At 45.0% G+C, this 15,858-nt stretch overlaps 2 long non-coding RNA genes across 7 annotated transcripts; one reads left to right on the forward strand and one right to left on the reverse strand.

Moving 5' to 3' along the window:
• Positions 1 to 1,458: 1,458 nt before the first annotated feature.
• Positions 1,459 to 9,152, forward strand: LOC106489872 (uncharacterized). 6 transcript variants are annotated; one of them, XR_010885589.1, is made up of 8 exons: positions 1,459 to 2,291; positions 2,429 to 2,605; positions 3,259 to 3,329; positions 4,061 to 4,147; positions 6,518 to 6,607; positions 6,705 to 6,869; positions 7,488 to 7,620; positions 8,160 to 9,152. It is a non-coding gene; the product is annotated as an uncharacterized lncRNA (long non-coding RNA). The 6 variants fall into 6 exon arrangements; XR_010885590.1 differs by having other exon boundaries at positions 1,459 to 2,034; XR_010885591.1 differs by having other exon boundaries at positions 1,459 to 1,975.
• Positions 9,153 to 9,243: 91 nt separating this feature from the next.
• Positions 9,244 to 14,757, reverse strand: LOC136993294 (uncharacterized). Its single transcript, XR_010885592.1, has 4 exons — positions 14,624 to 14,757; positions 12,604 to 12,757; positions 11,046 to 11,226; positions 9,244 to 10,667 (listed from the first exon to the last, which is right to left on the reverse strand). It is a non-coding gene; the product is annotated as an uncharacterized lncRNA (long non-coding RNA).
• Positions 14,758 to 15,858: the final 1,101 nt, after the last annotated feature.

The raw sequence follows: 15,858 nt of genomic DNA on the forward strand, positions 1-15,858 counted from the left end.
TGTAAGTAAGCAGGTTCAAGTATTGTTTGTACTTTCAGGGCAAAGGTCCTTCACAACTGATGCTTTATGTGGTTGTTATATTCTGGATTTTGCTCCCACAAGTTACTACTTATTCCAGTATCGAGTTACAAAAATAGCTTTGCTGTAACAGACAGTTGGAGTTGCGCATACACTAGCATGATAGTACACAGTAATACCAGAGCCTACAACACTCGTAGCACAATAATTGGACAAAACAGTCCTAAAACACCAGATGTGTTGCTGAAAGATGGCTTCCATTAAAAATCACTAAAGGCCACTTCTGCTATGTGCCATTTTGCACCTGAGCCCCGTTCTGACTGGATGTGCAGCACAGCAAGCTCCTTTTTGTAGAGCAAGGTTTTCAACTTCAAAGCGTGTTCCTTTTTGTGAAGACCACTGCATACCGCCTATGCTTTTTCCAGACTTGAAAAGATGGTTCTCGGATCAGACGACTTCCTTGCAATGATTGATATCTTCTGCTGTTTTCCCCAGACAGGAACACTGTAGTCGTACATGTTTACAGTTCACTAGTCATCTCCTCGGTAACAAAAATCTCTTTGTCATCAACCTGATGCGTGAGTATAGATATCGTATGCGTGCAGTGCTTTGCGGTGCCCACAATCGAGGGACCTCTGGCTTCCGCTGCGTGTAATTTTCTGCTCTTCCTCGAGCAAGGATGCATGCAGGCGCAGCCCTCCTGGTCCAGCTTTGAAAAGCTACGCCTAGGGGGATGCAGTCTGTCCAAGCACAGTGTGCCGTGGAAAGCTTTTATAGACTTAAGTCATCTACCTGGGCTTCTCGGAGCTCTCAAAAAAATATTATCTTTTGTAAGTGCACAACGTGGCATCTCTATAAGTCTTTTCTGTGTTACATATAGAGATGCTGCCTTGTATGTCGGTGAGCTGTTAATCACGATAGGGAACGATAAGAGGGATGTCTGTCCTTAGCGGGAGAAACAGGACAGGCCGGAGCTGAGGGGAGGCAGCCGGCCCGCGGGCACGGGGCCGAGGGCGCGGGGCAGGCGGGGGCGAGCGGGGCCGCGGTGCGGCCGGGGCTGGGACGGGGGGCGGGTAGGTCCCCCCCAAACGGCCCTAGGCCCCGTTCGCCCCCGTTCAGTCCTCTCAAGCCTGAACTACCCAGAGGAGCCACAGCACCTAACTAGCCTCCCTGTTTCCAGCCTGCTGCCGGGCTGCTCCGCCGCCTGAGGCGACGGCCTCCCCACCGCCCCCGCCCCGCCGGGCGCCCCCCCCCCCCGCGGGGCAGCGCGCATGCGCGCCGGTCGGCTGCAGTGCCGCGCGCTGCGCGCACGGGGGCAGCAGCGGCTGCCGTGTCGGCGGGCGGGCGAGCTCAGCGCGGCGCCTTGCGCATGCGCCCTGCAGCCGGCGAGGCTGGGTGACGTCGCCGCCGGAAGCGGCGCGCGGCGGTTTCCGGCTCGCGGCGGCCGTTGCCCGGTAGCAGCAGCGGGGCGGAGGCCTCTGGCTGCGGGGTGAGGGAGCGGCGGCGCCGGTGGTGGAGCGCTCCCGGCTGGAACCGGGGCGCCGGCCCGGCGGTTTGCCCTTCGCTGCGGTGCCGCCCGGCTCGCTCGGCCCGGGACTCGCAGCAGGAGCCGAAGCCCGTTGCAGCCAGGTGACTTGAGGGAGCTTTTAACGGCGCCCGGGGCTCACGCTGCCCGCCTCGCACCCGGGAACAGCGGCGCTCCCTTCCTGCCGGTGCTTGGTCGCGGTTTCAAAGGCCTCTTAGTCCTTGCTGGGCTCTGAGCTCTGTATTGGGTTTTTCTGGGTATAAGATCTATAACTGATCCTGAAGTTAACTTGTGGTTTTTTTCACCCCTTCTGATATTTAGGGTGGAGCAGGTGCTAAGACAGTTGAGAAGATGGATGATATTTTTGTCCCCTGGAAAATTACACAAGTTGGCAAAGCGTGCTGGTGGTCCATGTTTTCTGCAGCTATCTGGGTAGACATTTTGGGAGCTCTATTTGGCTGGCTCACAAGCTCCGTTTGGCTTTTGGCAATGTAGGTCACTGATCGTGGGCGAGGGACCCTTTCCTCCTTATTGCTGACGGACTGAGTTTCGTCAAGTAACTTTTGTGGTTTTGGAGGGCTGTGTAAATATAAATCAGTTGGTTGTATGGTAATGTTATTCCCACCACGTAGCAGCTTTTCAGATATAGGGAAAAGAATACGCAGTGAGGCCATCTTCGAAGAGCTGTCCAATTTGCAATTGTGAGCTCGTGTTGCTTTGTGAGATGTTGTTTTCTAAGCTGCTTATGGTGAGAAACGGGAATTTTATTTGTGAAGTGACAGTAATATAAATTGTACCGTTTCTTCTGATTTGCCTTTAACTGACTAAAATTTTGAGATGCTGCTATTACCACTGTTTCAGCCAATTTTATTTTTATACGTGCAGATATTCTGAGAAAAGAATCCCAAGGGAAGAAATGCTGCAAACGCACAGAAGAACATTTGCACACATCTGCAAATGCACATCTTCATCAAGGACAAAAGGCACTGAGTGCAAATGAATGACTGACCTCTCGAATGACCCATCTTCCTTCTTTCCATAGGAAATTGTGCTGGTAAAGAGGTAAAGAAAATGGACACAAACTATAATGCCACAGTCTGTGGCAGTTATAGATGAGACTGGGGCTCTGTGACATTGTCACGTTTATTTCAGGCTAATAAGATGATGAATTTACTGATATAAGACCTAAATATTGCTAGTGTGACTCTTAGTTTTAATATATGTTGTTCCTTTTGAGAGTCAGTTTATGTTGGAACCCTGTCCACTGTTCTAGTATTAAGTCAGCTGGCTGGTTCAGTCATTAAACACACACAAAAATAGTTGCTCTTTTTTTCTTGTCCATAAAGAGCAGAATGAACTGTTCACTTTGTTTTATCTTAAGAGCATCTATACTTCATTATTGTAAAGTACAGGAGGAAGTTCTTGGGTGTTTTCTGAGATGCAGAGTGATGCTAAATCTTTTTGGTCTGATAGAAGAGCAGTGTTCTTACTTGAAGATCAGTTTTTCACAAATGTCTTGGATAATCGCTGACTGTTTTCTATTAGAATAACACGTTTATAAGAGTAGGGGAGATGAATGCCCCTCAGTGTTAGTGTAGCTTCTGTCTGTGATGTGTACCGGGGTTCAGACACAATGCTTAAATGTTAGCTGCTCTCATTAGAATGGACAGCAGTGTTCACCCAGAGGGATTTTTCTTTGCTTCTTGCTTTCCTAGACACGGAGTCAAACAGGGATATGGATGTTCTCCTAACCCGCCCGAGTTTCACATCTGAATCATCCAAATGGGTATGTGTCTTTGTGTTGTTATGGGTGACTACCATGCCTTAGCACCAGAAGGGTGCGTTTGTTTAAATTCAGCAGGAGATGCACAATCTCAGACTCGAATTGCGGTTTCTTACATCTGGTTTTGTTACTGTAGTGGTAACCTATTCTCTTTGATCCACATGCTTATTTTGAAGAGTTACAGGCACTTCTCGTGTCTATGTATTTTATCTATTGTTCGTCTTGCAGAAATATTTAGTATGTTAACTCTTATCATTCCCTCTTCCCCACTCCCTGCCCTGCAATTTTGTCTACTTTTACAACCTCTAATTGAAACAAGTAGCTAAATAAAACAGCGATTAAAGGCAAACTAAGTATCTCTTTATGTAGCCACAACCTGTTGGAGGAGAGGCAAGTACTCTCCTGTAGTTTGTAATCTTTCTGGGCTAACTCAGGAAATCCTAATAAAATCTTGCACTTTTTGTGTCACTGCTATAGATTGAAAGTTCACAACTCAGACTAAGAAACAAGTTTTCTTATTTCTAATGACAGCAATCTAATGACATAGATTTCAGTGGAAAATCTTCTGTTTCACAGTTGTAAATTTGTCAGCTTTTCTCAGTATTGCTGTAATCTTTTCCCTCAGTCAAATTTCATGTAGAAAAATATAGAGAGTAATGTATAGTACTTATGCAGGTCATTGTTTAGTAAACAAGATTTTCTTGTTATTTGTAATTTTTTGTCACTTTTCATAGTCAAAACCTTTGCATCAAGTTGTGGAAGAACTGGAAAAAGTCTGCTTTGGCACAGATATGCAGTCTAATGGTGAAACCAAATTCATGGTAAGAGGTATTTTTTGGAGGTTAGGGATGTGGGAAGATTACATCTCATGACAGAAGCTAGGACACGTACAAAATGTGGTGTTTAGACTGAGTTGTGGGCAGTTAGTTAATAACTTTCTGGCAGTTAGTGCTTAGTAAATCTCTCTTGTAAAGATTTCAGTATTAGCAAATCTACAGGTATTTTTGTAGTTGTTCCTGCATGTTTTGTAGTTGGATCCCACTGAAATCACATTCATGCTGAAAATATCTCTGTTTTACCTAATGTTTCCCCATAAGCTTGGCACTACCAGATTTCCTCAGCTGCACTGTTACCCCCCCCCTTGTTTTTCTGCCTTAAACATCTCGAAAAAACATCTCTGATTTCAGGTGCATCTTTACCTTGTTTTGTCTAATGCTTAATGTACTTTTGTTCCCTTTCCTGAGGATTTTGTTGCAGGGTGAGTGTTAGAGGATACATTGGTATATTCAGGATGTAATATGGAATGTGGGAGGCATCTAGTGAGCGCAGTGAATTATAGGAAGTGTAGGTGTGGCATTTTGTTAGGTCCCTTGCGAAGTACAATTTTTTTAAACATGTGGATTGTACGTTGTCTTGCTTCACTTAAGAGTTTTCTGATCAGGTGCAGGTATCCTGGTTAAGCGGCCTTGGTGAAAACAGGAGCACCAGTGTTCAAAATTGCTTTTAATGTGTAGGAGTTGGAGGGGGTCTAACCTAAGAGACTGCGATAATCCTGAAAAAAGTGAAGTTCACTGGAAAAGCCTCGCTGGCTTAGCTGGACAAACTAAAAAGAACTGCCTTAAGTTGTAATCTGGGCTGGAGGTGAAGCAGTGGTATGTGTATCTTACTGCTATTAGGTGAAGATATTTCCATTCCTGGACTTCCGTCAGCGCATACTTTTCTGTTAATGTCACTCCTGTCACCAGTAGTACTCTTAGATTACCTTCCCCGAAATCTTTGCCATTTGTACTAGTTTTATCTTTGAAAAGATGCAAATGTCTGTTTTTTTGGCACATCCTATTTTGACCCACCGAATTTCTCAGGACAGTTGCAACATTAGAGTTCATGCAGAAATAACTCCTCTCGTTCCTGCCTGTCAGTTTGAGTGTGCATATTGTATTGATTTAAAGTTAAATATGCATCTGTGAGCTCGAGCAGAGACACTCGGCATCCCAGTTTGCATTCAGAGTTCTACAAGCTGATTAACAGTTTGACCATTTGCTCTGTGTAATCCTGTCAGGTTTAAGAAATGGTTCTGTAGTAGTTCTCGTCTTCAAAGATTAAGAAAGGAATGTTGCAGAAAACAGAAATGCAATGGCAGCTGAGAATCTGAGAGGAGCAAGTCTCGGTGTGGAGAAAGACTGCATAACTTGACAAGCATACGCAGTGTCAAGCTTTCAAAATAAAGCTAAAAATAGAAGGGGCAATCATCTCAGCGTGAAGCTGGAGGACATATCTCCAAGGCTGTCTACTGTGTAAACACATCTAATGATTCATTATGGTTCATTTCTTCCCCCACTTACTGCAGTATCATTTTAGGTGATTACAGACTAGACATAAAACAAATTTTAAAAGTGGATTACATAGAGATTACAAAACGGTTTGATATGAAAAGTGTCAGAAGAGTTGTCAAGAAAAAGCTCAAGCTGATAGAAGTAAAAAAGGAAAAGCTTTATTGGCATCTTCCTTAAGCTGCTGTGATCTGCTTATGTTTGTGCATTGTTAGCAGCCTGATAATAATTAAGGTAGAGAAACAGAAGCTGGGAAGTCCTGTGGTCCTTCCTGCTTGAATACCTACCAGTTTAAGACGTAGTTATACACTAAGTTGAACTGCAGTCCTCAAAACAGCATAAAATAGTGATGAACAGTACTATATGACATCCAGATGTTTTTCTAAAATATTTAATCACTTCAGCAGGGATTTATCTTTGCCCTCCAGTATGATGGGTGATGAGCCCCAAAGCCAGACATATATTGACCTTAATGAATATGGATTTCAGTAACTGGCTAAATGCAGCCTTGTGCTCAGTCCAAGCGGCAGAATTACGATGCAAATAAGCTATATTAGCATGGTGTTGCTGAAATCTGTAAGGATTTTTTTCAAAGTATTTTGGTTTTCCTTTTTGGTTTATCATAATGTGTATGTGCCATAAATCCCTTTTGAGATTTCTAAGCTCTGTATTAGTATTTCTCTCCTATTTAACAAGCACCATCTATTATTAGCCTTTCAAGAACACATGTGCTTACAGAACTACATTTAGAAATACACATTTCAAAAAGTGGTAGTGATGGAGATCAGTCTAACCCTATGAGACTATCTCAAATCTGTTTAATTTTATTTTGAATGTCTTGCCTTCTTTGCTTCCTCGTAGGGTATCTGTTAGCAGCCATATAAAGAAGATGGAACAGCCTATCCACATACAACTGTACCCAGCAAACCTAAAAGATATACTAGATCTCTGGTATGTCACAGGCATTTGCTTAAAATTGTGCATTCACGTGTCTATTTCCATGGTCAAAACAGAGCATTTGATAGGTATTTCATTTCTTTGGGTACAGCTGCTGTAGTGGGAACACCCGGTGAGGAGTCGGTGACTGGCAGAGTACGTGGTAGCAGGCCCAGCGTGTAAAACTACACACCGACCAAATTCCCATCAGGGCCAGACACGCATATTCCGTTTTGTCGACAACATCTAGCTGCTTCCTGGGCAGTAGCTACTCAAGGTTAGTGCAACTGAGATAAGAAAACAGTTCTAATAGATTTGAGGGGCCCTTACGAACAATGGGGGAAGTCCTGTCCGTGCATCCAGCCTGCGCGTCTGATCCGTACCTCCAGCAGCCTCCCATCAGCAACCCTTCCATGCAGTTCCCCGTGCAGTCTGTAGTGTAAGTAAGTCCTTTCTTAAATCTATCCTCTTTAACCCCTTATGAACCTTGAGCATGTCTCTCTGCCGGTACCTGACCCTCTCTTGCCTGCCTTGCGGTCACAGCTGCCAATCTCTATAACACGTTATGAGCGAGAATGCTGTTTTTCAACTCATGACTGCAAAACAGGCTCCTTTATATCTAGTTTCAGAATTATGACCTGCTTTGACAGTTGTTCTTAGCAGGTATGCTAGCACCATAGCCATGCAGTGATTGAACACCAATACTTTACAGGCCAGGGCAGTTGTGCTGTACTTTTCTTTAATAAGCAATTCATTCTTGTATCAGGTTTCAGGGAAAATAGTGTCCAGCATCCCAGAACATGTGCACTTAAATAAGCAATAAATCTAGAAAAATGTCTGAACTGCTGAATTCCGAGTGGCTTCAATTTATATTTTTCTTTCTCTCTTATTCCAGGCTCACCTCCCAAAGATCACCGTGGTATACTGTATTTCATATGCAATGATATATTTCAAAAGAAATAAGAACTCATGCTCTGAAAAGAGGCTTCGCAAGCAGCAAGCATCCAGGCTGTCCCTAGGCACCACTGGTCAGTTCAGGCCTCTGTGCAGAATATTTTTTCTAGTTACAGGCTGTGCGATCTTAAATTGCTTCCTCATTGCGCTGAAAGGCTTTTGGTAATACTGTAGTTTATTGAATTTTTCACTGCAGTACAAAAAAAGTTACCTCACCCAGCTAATCTACCTGAGAGAGTTTTATTATTGACCTAAAGACTGAATCTTTGAGTGCTATGCATAGCACACACTTGTCTTCCTACTCTTTTAGCAAGATTATCGATGTCCTTGAGCTGTTTTTTTTTGAGGGGGGCAGGGGGGAAGGACTGGCTACCTTTTTCTCTTGTTCTCAAATTGCATAAGCATAGAGCCTCAAAGGTAATTAGATGCCTTATTTCCTTCGGCATGAATAGGCATTAATGCCTAAATACCTTTGAGACTATGTGAAAAGGCCAGTAGTTCCTGCGCGAATCTGCTTGCTTACAAGAGGTTGTATTAATCTCGCAATGCAGCTGGCAGTTCAGAGCAGTACAAAACTTCCACCTTTTAAATCTCATCTCTAATGTGCTTGCAGGAGTTGCGGGGGAGCCCTACCAGGAGAATGTGAAGACATCTTTGACTGCATTGAGTGGAAGTACTGAGAGCCAAAGGATCAGTGAATAACTGCTTGTTTAAATTTGTTACTTAGCAACGTACTCATGGTTTTCCATGAACAGTCACACTTGATCTCAAGTATATGTTCATTGCTTGAGCACTACTGCAAAAAATGTATGTTACTGATGTTTTAAAGCAAGGGGTAGCATGTCCAGTGAAGACTAAATCCTGTAATGCATCATTTTGATGTCTTTCTCTTATATAAGAAGGTATTTAAAACAGATTAAAATTGTTTTTCTACTATTTTGTTTACTGAATGGACCATGCTGCTAAGAAAAACCTGCACTGAAGGAGATAAAATAGTCAGACCCCTTGGAAGAAAGGGTCTTTTTATTTGCTTGAGGGTTTAATACAAGTTTTAATCAGACAACAGTTTTTCTTTAAGCCCTGGGGAACAAAGTTCTCCCTTGAAGGCCAATTGTTTTGTCTTGCTAAAGTTTTTGCAGCTTGGTTTGAAGAAAGTGTTTACTGATTAAAACTAGTGACAATGATGTAGAGTTGCTGGAAACTTTCCAAAGAAAGTATTTGCCTTTTTTATAAAAGGTTATTTGCTCTCATTGATAATATCTGTAGTAATCAAGCCAGCAAAGTGATATATAGGTGATCAAGCTATTAGTGTTTAGGCTGTGATCACTGCTAGGCAAGTCCAGATACCTTAGAAACTGAACAAGACTGCTTAGCTTGTTCCCTGTAAACCTGCAAAAGCTGATCATTACTGATGTTTTCATGCTTTAACATGGTAGACGTGCTCTTTGCAAACATCCCTTACTATTATTAAAAACAGGGCAGTCTGTCAAGGAGATAGATAGCATAGGTCTCTTCCAGCTATTTACTTGTAACTTTGTTAAAGTCAAGAGGATGAAAGTCCAAAGTAGTAAAATCATTGCTTGTTTTGTGGTTGCAAATTATCTCATTAAGTGGTGTTATTCCTTTTATACAGTCTGTGAGTAATTTTGTCTGTAGAGCATTTTGGATTGTTCAAATGACAGTTCTGCCACTCCAAGCTTCTAGCATTAATGATGAGTATATAATATATAGCATCTGTGTGTAGCAGCAGGCATTTTATAGACAGATTAGGTGATGGCAATGAATTAATGCTGGCATTGTACAGGTAAGTCTTTAATTAAGTTTACTCACATAGTTCCAAAACTTGAGACAAGTTTATCCCCTATATAAATATCAAGAAATTAAAAGTTTATTAGAGCAATATGATTTTTTATAGCACTTAAGTCTCAGACTTAAACAGTTTTGTTCTTTCTTTGAAAATGTATTTGAAAGATGAAGGCAGGGGGGAATGCACCTAAAATTCTACTCCCCCCCACCCAAAGGGTAGATGAAAGTATCAGCACCTTGTAATACTGATTATAAACAACAGTCTATTATGACTCTCCCCCAGCTGCCAAACATACTGTAGTGCTTTTGAAAACATATCAGTTCAGGTGAAGAAGGCTGCCTGTGGGCTCAGTTTCACAGCTAAGCAGGCCTTTAATTTTTTCTGCTTAAAAACATATGTAATTGGAACACCTAAGAGTTCAGCAAGAGAAAGGAAGAACAGAAACATCTCCGAATTCCAGTGCTGAAGTTGTACCTTGGCATATAGTTATAGAATGCAAAGTTATTGTCACAGCAGCTATTGAAATATCATTGTGTGAATGTAAAATTAATATACCACAAAAGCTAGACATAACTGAGTTTCTCTAGGGCTTCAGGTTGAAGATCCAACAAGAACGTTGTACTAGATGTCTGAAATAACAAATAAGAAACAGGGCTAGATGTCTTCTTGAGATCATTTACAGTCTTAAGAGCGAAACTATAAAACCATTCCTCATGTCTGTTAAAAACCTTCAATAGTGGAAGTCCTAAAATCTCCTGGGTCAGTCATTCCCTTTGCAACATTAAACAGGTAAGGGTCATTTTGCCACAAAGCAGGGAAAAATGCAGTTTTTCTTGGTTTTGAAGGAAACTACATCATTTAACTTACTTGCCTAGGGAGAAGGATTTCCTAGCACTGTCGGCCACATGTGGGGCACGCTATTGTGCATCATCCGGGTTTGTGAACTGAGATAACCCCAGGTACCAGTACTAGCTGGGAACGGACTGGCTGGAAAGCAGCTTTGCAGGGAAGGTACCTGGGAGTCCTGGTGGGCAAGCTGAACATGAGCCAGCAATGCCCCATTGCAGCAGAGAAAGTCAACAGCATTGGGAGCTGCATTAGGAAGTGCTGCCAGCAGGTCAAGGGAGGTGGATCCTTCCTCTCTGCTCAGCCCTGGTGAGGCCACAGCTGGAGTGCGGTGTCCAGGTCTGGGCTTCAGGAAGCAGTAACAGGAGGCAGCATTCTGGCTTTCCCCGTCATCTAAGAACGTGACTATTGACATCATTAGTTTACTGTTACAGAAATTGTGCCATTATCCCATTCTTCAAATGGAGCCTAAAACAGAAGAATGACAATGTGGAGCCTACATGCATATGCATATGTTCCTGCCAGGAATGACTCTTCCTTCATTTAAAAGTCAAGGAAACACCTTTCTGAGCCAATGCAGAATGTCACTGTCAGTATTTAATGCTAATTTACTGTCACAAGGAGGCACGTGAGAACAGTAAATAGAGAAGTGTTCCAGATATGCCAGGACAGGAAGAGGAAGACTGGCATTGCAAGAATAGAGAAAGAGGAAGAGAATCTCTCTAAATATTCTTGACACCTGCACTGCAATGCATTTCTCTCTCCTAGTAGGCCGAAACACTTACCTTTTCCCTCTTAAGGTATAACCCCCCCTGACTTCCTCTCCCTCCTCCTTTAAGATCTTACCTTTACTGTTTTGAGATCTGATATTTGCATTCTTCGAAGAAATATCTTGATTCTGGTACACTTTGAACCACTCTTTCATCACTCCTTTCTTCAGCTGAGTAACTTCTTCAGGCTGGCTACAGACTTCTGGTGCCAAAAAGCAGAGCTATAAATACTGGTGGAAAGTTTGATGTAGACATGCCTGTTTGGAGAAAATTAAAACTTCTGTCTTTCTATCTTTCCCTCCCTTGTCTGATATTCTCAAATATTCAGAGATGCAGCCTCCATAAATTTTGAAGATAGAAGAGTCCATTCTCAAATATCACAGATTCTATTTTTGACCTAAAGCATAACTTATTTTTCTTCCTTTTTTAGGATATCAAACCTAGATCTAAAAACTTCAGCTGATGAAAAAGAAGCTAGGTCTCTGGTTTTAGCAATTTTCAAAAAAATGCATCTGGTTTCAATATATAAAATTGTCTAATGCAGGCTTTTAACAGGCAGCTATTTAAATCTAGCATCAACAATCCTGCCTCCGAAAACAGGCAACAATACAAACCCCTTCTCTCCGGTAACAAGTCTTCTCATGGTTAAGAGACTGATCTTTGGAGTTGCTGTAGGTGTTCTTCCGCTTCAGAACTTAGATTGCTCCACTAGCTTTCTTCTTTGACCTGTTTTAGTTGTTTCCTATCTGATGCACAGATACCAGATTGAGACACATGTTACACCTGGCTGTCCCCTGACCCCTGAAAAACCATTTTCTGCTAGTATTAGCATCTTTGTGATAAGTCTCCCAGTGCAGTGCTGAAGCTCATGGCAGCTGTTTTTCTGTCCTTACTTCTAAATCCCTCCAGTACAGCAATATGTTAATGTGACCCCTCTCTCATTGCATGTGATCCACACTTTTTGTTCCTAGATATGTTGTAATACAAGTTGCAGAGCTTGAAGTTTTGTTCAACTTATCATTACCCAGAAGCCCAGGCTGATTAACTGATATATTTTCCTACCATTCCTATGGAGCCAATTTGCTTTTTCACCTGCAAACCTGACAGCTCTGACTTTATAGCTCCTCTTAAATCATTTCAAAAGGCATGAATATTTTTGGACTTGAGAGCAGATTCCAGCAAGACTGCATTATTAGCAGTCTTTGGGAAAGTGATTCTGTCAGTTAGTGGACAGTTCTGTCACTTGAGACTTTTATTCTCATCTGTCCCAAGCCTATACAGAACTACAACATTTTTACTTATTCTTATGTAAATAATGTTGACCATTCTTAGAAATGTAGGCTACAGCTTGATCCTCTTCCTTTTCCATTTCCTTCTTTATTTTCTAGCAGGAGATTTGAAGTATTTTCTATGAATGTTCTTCATTACTAGTGCATGCAGCAGTATGTAACATGACAGTTAATTTGGTTTGAATCTTCCAGTGCCTCCTAGTAAAGAGGCATTTAGCTGCTGCGTTCAGTATTGTTTACTACTTATTATTGAAGACAAAATGAGAACTCCATCACATATGTATAAGCCTGTTTGACTCTTAGCTATCACTTAAGTAGCATCAAAAACCAACAGCAGGAGCTTACCGGGTTTACAAGTGTTCCCTGGGCAGCACTTAGTATTACATTCACATATTCTCCATAATCCTCAGCAGGCAGCACAGGCGGCTACTTTATTTTGGGGCTTGAGGCAGAACGTGATGGCCTCGCAGTCTCTGTCCATAGCACACTCCAAACTCTTCTAGAAGGAAGGAAAACAGTTTGTTCAGAGATTAAAAAAACGCAGACTATATGAAACGCATGATGCATGTCCTCCCCGCCCCAAATAAACTGGCTTTTGTTCTAGGCTGCTTTGGGCAGTGACTTACTAATTTATACTCCTTCCCCAGGCTGGATCACAGTACCTGATAATCACAGGAGGTGGCTGCTGCACTCCCTGGGCCCATCATTAGGGCTCTGTTTAAGTGGGGGTGCGATGTACCATTGTCTGCGCATATGGATGCGTAACGGATTTGCAAACTAGCATTTTGGATTTGCCAGTGTTGGTGGCTGCATGTCCATTCTGTGTTTGTTCCTGTCCCATTTGCAAGGTCTTACATCAAAACTGGATGTCTGTCTCCTTCCTTTGACTCAAGGCTATGGTGCCCTTCAGGGTTTGGATTTTGTATTTTCGTAACAAATTGTTACTTCAGCCTTTAGAGTACTGATTCATGCACATTTCAAGTCTAGAATTACAGCAGTGCTTAGTGTTTACTCTACACCCCATTTAGAAACAAGCTTGTCAAGTAAGATGCATCATCATAACATTGCATTCTTATCTGCTGGAATTTTTGTAGGTCAAAAATACTCAGCTTCCTTGTGCTGCCCAGAGCTTTTGATGATACTGCAGTCCAGAACTGCAGCTGATAGCTGTTTCTTTGCTATGCCCCTTACTGAAAAAAGGGAGTTTAGATTTGCTTTCAACTGTGAAAGCAAACTATTTAGTATTTCTAAGGTGCTGCAGGAGGTTCACAACACATATGCAGTAATGTTATAGAAGCATTAGAACAGTTATCTACAGAGAATAAAAGTGTTATCTTACATGCCTGAAATTCTGCTGACCAGAGCTACAGAAGAGGTGTGAGACTGAAAAATCGCAACTTTAAAGTCATTGGCCTGGACAAGATTTAAAATCAGTTTGGATAAGGTACACAATTAGTACAACCCCAAATGAGTTATACAGGAATTATAATTAAGGAAACAGAAAGCTGACAGAGACAAGGTTAAAGCTTTGTGTGAAGTAAAGGCTCCTTCCCATCAGTCCTGACTTGGAATACAGCTAGGAGAATTGCATTTCTTATGGTTGCATATCCATAACTTGGCTGGTGTTAGCAGACCACGACGGAAATTACTGAAAAGGAGTAAAAGGCACATGGAAAAAAGGAACATGCTGCTTTCTTTTAGTTTAGGGACAGCAGCACCTGTAAACGCACCTGCCCTAGAATACCCAGGACAAAGAATCTCTCCCAGATTGGAGACCAGAGCCTGGAGAGTGGGGCCCAGGGAGACCTTGAGAGACAAGAGCCTCACAGTGAGCCCCACACTGTGGGGCTGAGGGGGATCCCAGGATCCTTACAGAGGGGTGCAGGTGGAGGCTGCCCATGCCTAACCCTCACCTCTTCAGGCCCACGAAGCCATCTAGCTTAGTCCCCACTGCACAGACCATGGCTGATGTTGGGCATGAGGAGCTCAACGCTGGTGCCTTTTTAGGACATACAAGGTCCTGGCCGTGTCACCACAAGCGAGACTTGAACAGCCTTAACAGGACAAAGACTGTTAGTGATGAAAAACAAACGAGACAGAAGCAATTAAGCAGCCCACGGGGGCACGATGGCGCAAAGCTTCCCATCAGCCTCCAACCCTGTCGACAAACAGGAATCACCCCACGAGCGCGCCAGGACGGCTCGGGAAAGCAGGAGGGGGGGCCCGAAAGGCGACGTAGGGCCGCCGGCCTCCCCCCTCACGTCCCCGCTCCAAGCCACCGGGAGCGGGGGGAGCACCCACCCCGGGTCACCTCCCCCTCCGGACGCGGGCTGGGCGCATCCGGGAAGGCCCCAGCCCCGCTCACCCCGGGCAGCCGCCATGGGGCCACCTCCGCCACGGAGGGCGCCGGGTCCCGCGTCTCTTTGCCGCGGCGCCAAGCGCCGGTACCGCCGCGGGCGGAGGAAAGGCCCAGACAGCCCCACCGGCGCCGCCATCTTCTCGGGGGGGGGGGGTCCCCCGCCCTCCACCGCGCCTATATATGGCGGCGCTCGGCGCGCCTGCGCACTGCGGCCTCTCCCGGCGCCGCGCGCCGCGTAACATGGCCGACGGGAGGCGCGAGCGGCCGTTGCTTGAGCCCCGCCCCGCCCCGCCCCGCCCCGCCCCGCGGAGCTCCGCCATGGGCCGGTTGGCGGGGCTCGGCTCAGCTCTGGTGAATCGGGAAAATAAGGCGGAGAGCCCGGGCTCTCTGTGGAGGAGAGCTCGCGTCGGCGTCTTTGCCCCGTGGCCAGCAGCAGCAGCAGCAGCTCTGGGTGCTGCCCGAGGGCTACGTGTTGCGCCCGTCCTCTCTCACGGCCCGGCTGACTCGGTGGCTGTGGGTCCCGCGTGGCCGTGGGTGCCGAGAGGGTGCAGGGGCACGCGGCAGCCCGGGCGGCTCAGGGTGTGCTCTGCATCGGTGCGCTGCTCTGCGCCGGGCGGGTGGCGTGTCCCATAGCGTGGGGCACTGGGGGTTGTTTGGGACCGCCAGCTCTTCCCCCCGGGGCCCCTCGCCACGTTACGGGCACTGTTGCAAAGCACGGGTCAAACTCTTGGAAGGAACCGAGGAAAATCCGGGCTTGTTCTTGCACCCTCTCTGCCACACACGAACAAACTTCCAAAGGGCCGAGAAAAGTATCGGGTCCGTGCCCAAGAGCTCCTCTTTTCCAGCTCCTTTCAAATCTGGGGGCAGAGGATTTGCTGTGCTGGGATTTGATTCAAGCATTAGGAAGTGGAGCCGGCAGCCCGACTGGGCACAGAGGCAGTGTCTGCCAGAGAAGGGTCACGAATGGGACTGCCGCCCGGAGAGGCGCGCTGGTGTTTCTGCAGCCTCCGGCACAGGAGCCAGCTGGGCAGGAGCAGTTCAGGACCTGGGAACCTCAGGCTGAGCTGGGCTGGAGCCAGCAGCGTGTGTCTGGGGGCGCCCGTGTGCACTCTTCGCTTTGGAAAGAGGACTGGCGTCTCCCCCACTTTGAATAGGTCAAGAGGAGGCTCTTTGGGAAGCAGGCACTGCATCTAGAAAGATGCTGGTCGGGAGATGTCGTTAGGGATTTGACAAATTTGTCA

The sequence above is a fragment of the Apteryx mantelli genome, chromosome 13 (genome assembly GCF_036417845.1).
Source record: "Apteryx mantelli isolate bAptMan1 chromosome 13, bAptMan1.hap1, whole genome shotgun sequence".
Lineage (NCBI taxonomy): Eukaryota > Metazoa > Chordata > Aves > Apterygiformes > Apterygidae > Apteryx > Apteryx mantelli.